The sequence below is a fragment of the Lactuca saligna genome, chromosome 4, assembly GCF_052625555.1.
Source record: "Lactuca saligna cultivar CGN05327 chromosome 4, ASM5262555v1, whole genome shotgun sequence".
NCBI classification, from domain to species: Eukaryota; Viridiplantae; Streptophyta; class Magnoliopsida; order Asterales; family Asteraceae; genus Lactuca; species Lactuca saligna.
In genome coordinates this window covers 6,317,650-6,320,735 of record NC_136420.1, presented here as the reverse complement: position 1 = coordinate 6,320,735, position 3,086 = coordinate 6,317,650, and positions in this window count along the sequence as shown.

The following is a 3,086-nucleotide window of genomic DNA, read 5'->3' as shown; positions in this document are numbered from 1 at the left end:
CAATACACATCGAATAACAACAAATGAAAATACCAACAACCAACAAAATTTTAGAATGCAAAGGATACAGTTACAGGAAACATAGAAACTAAAAAAAGAAGAAGAAGAAGAAGAAGAAGAAGAAGAAGAAGGCAGATCACCTTGAGAAAAACGAAGAACATGAACAAAAACCGAAGGAAAAACAACGACAAAGATGGGTAACCAATGAGTAGACAGTAGAAAAATATGGAAAAGAGAACACGTAGACGGTGGATCTCCTAATGGCACAACGTGGAACGGACATCGGGAAAAGATCACGAATGACATAAAAAATGAACAAATCAGAACAAAATATTGTTCAGAAGGGTACCTCTCTTTTCATATATATATATATATATATATATATATATATATATATATATATATATATATATATATATATATAAGAAGAAGAAGAAGGCAGATCACCTTGAGAAAAACGAAGAACATGAACAAAAACCGAAGGAAAAACAACGACAAAGATGGGTAACCAATGAGTAGACAGTAGAAAAAGATGGAAAAGAGAACACATAGACGGTGGATCTCCTAATGGCACAACGTGGAACGGACATCGGGAAAAGATCACGAATGACATAAAAAATGAACAAATCAGAACAGAATATTGTTCAGAAGGGTACCTCTCTTTTCATATATATATATATATATATATATATATATATATATATATATATATATATATATATATATATATATATATATATATATATAGTTAGGTTCATGTGGGACAGCCTAATTTTGTAGTACCGCAAGACGCAATCATAGCCATTCATTTGCTAGATAAAACAAAAAACATTTTTAAAATGCAAAAATAATTGAAAATTTTCGATTTTTTTTTTCAAATATTATTTTCGGAATTTATATTTTCCAAAAAAAATTACCAAAAAAAAAAGTAAAAAAAAAACATTTTTTTTATATATTCTAATAAAATAAATAAAATATTCTACATATCTGAGAAATTTAGTATAATATTCTAACATTTTAAAAATCACATTAGAATATTCACGGTGTAATATTCTATTTAGAATATTTCACGTATTTTAAAAAAATGGTAATTTTTTTTTATCTTTTTATAAATTTTTTTAGATAATTAAAGTTTCGAAAATAATAATTAAAACAAGAATTTTTGGATTTTTTTCTTTTCTTTTGCATTTTAAAATTATTTTTAGAATTGATCTCACGGTTTCACAAAATTAACATGATCTCAAATGACATGAACCTATATATATATATATATATATATATATATATATATATATATATATATATATATATATATATATATATATATATATATATATATATATATATATATATATATATATATATATAGGTTTAGGTTCATTTGAGACCATTCTAATTTTGTGAGATCGTAAAACCAAATCTAAAAATAATTTTAAAATGCAAAATAAATAGAAAAATCCAAAAATTCTTTTTTAAATATTATTTTTGGAAGTTGAATTAACTAAAAAAAATAAAAAATAAAAAATAATAAAAAAATCTTTTTTTTTTTAAAAAAAATATGTGAAATATTCTAATAGAATATTACACTAACATATTCTAAAAAATAATTTTAAAATGTAAAATAAATGAAAAAATCTAAAAATTCTTTATTTAAATATTATTTTCGGAACTTGAATTAGCTAAAAAAAATAAAATAAATAAAATAAAAAAGAATTCCATTTTTTTGAAAATACGTGAAATATTCTAATAGAATATTACACTGTACATATTCTAAAAAATAATTTTAAAATACAAAATAAATGGATAAATCCAAATTTTTTTTTTAAATATTATTTTCGGAACTTGAATTAACTAAAAAAAATATAAAAAATAAAAAAATGTGTCTCACGGTCTCACAAAATTAGCCGTCTCACATGAACATAACCCTATATATATATATATATATATATATATATATATATATATATATATATATATATATATATATATATATACTAACCGTTAACCGCGCTAAGTGACGGGGCATGAATCTTCCATAAAATAGTTTCTAGTGATAGTTAGTTTTTTTGCAAAAATTGTACGTCACACTTCACTAATATTTTTGTATTTGCGCGTGATATCCATCTGGATAATTCCAAATAAAGTTGGCGATCCAAGAAAACCGATTATGAAAGATAAATACCTACATTTAGAAGAGTATTTTAGCACAACGTGTTTGTTCTAAAATATGTAATGTTTAGAGGAACTTACAATGTTGTTTTTCTACAAATCTCACTTTTATTTATGCAAATTCTAGGTGAAAAGTTTTTTTTGGCATAATATCATATTTTAAAGAAAATATAGTTGCATCTTCAAATGTGGTTTATCATTAAAAATTATAATGCGTGTATATACTTATGTTTTGTGTTTGTTTGGATGTGTATTTCAAAATTATTTATTAACCAAGGAATTAAAAATGATATTTTATTTGTTGAAATTTGTTCTTTTACAAATAAAACAAAATAGTTTTTCATAGATTACATGTCGAATTTTGTTTGCTTTCTATTTTTTATAAAATTTATTCAACAAAAGTTTTATTATATATTAGACAGCATTGTCAAGTAATTCGATAAACTACTTAGTTCCTTGACAAATTTAGCTGAGAGGTTAGTGAAGGGATTTCTTTCTTTTTCTCATTAAGTATTCAATGAGATATATCTTCTAAAACAAACTAAAATATAACTGCATTGTGATAAAATTAATTTCAACAATTAGATATATGAAAAGAAACTAAAGCATAGATAAATAAATGAAAAAGGACCAAAAGCACGATCCATATTTTTTGCAAAAAATAAAAAAACTATTTATGCTACAACAATATTAAAACATGAACCAATGAAAATGAAGAGATCAAACATGCATCAATGAATGGAATTACCAATGTTTTTAACAATAGTTTCTAATTCCCTCACTTTTTATTTGCATTAGTCGATAATTAACAGAGTATTTACTCGTCTAACTCTTCCACACCAACATTTATGCTCTTCAATTTGTTGGATTAACAAAGTTACTTGAGTCCAAATATGTCCAATACCATCTCTTGTAAC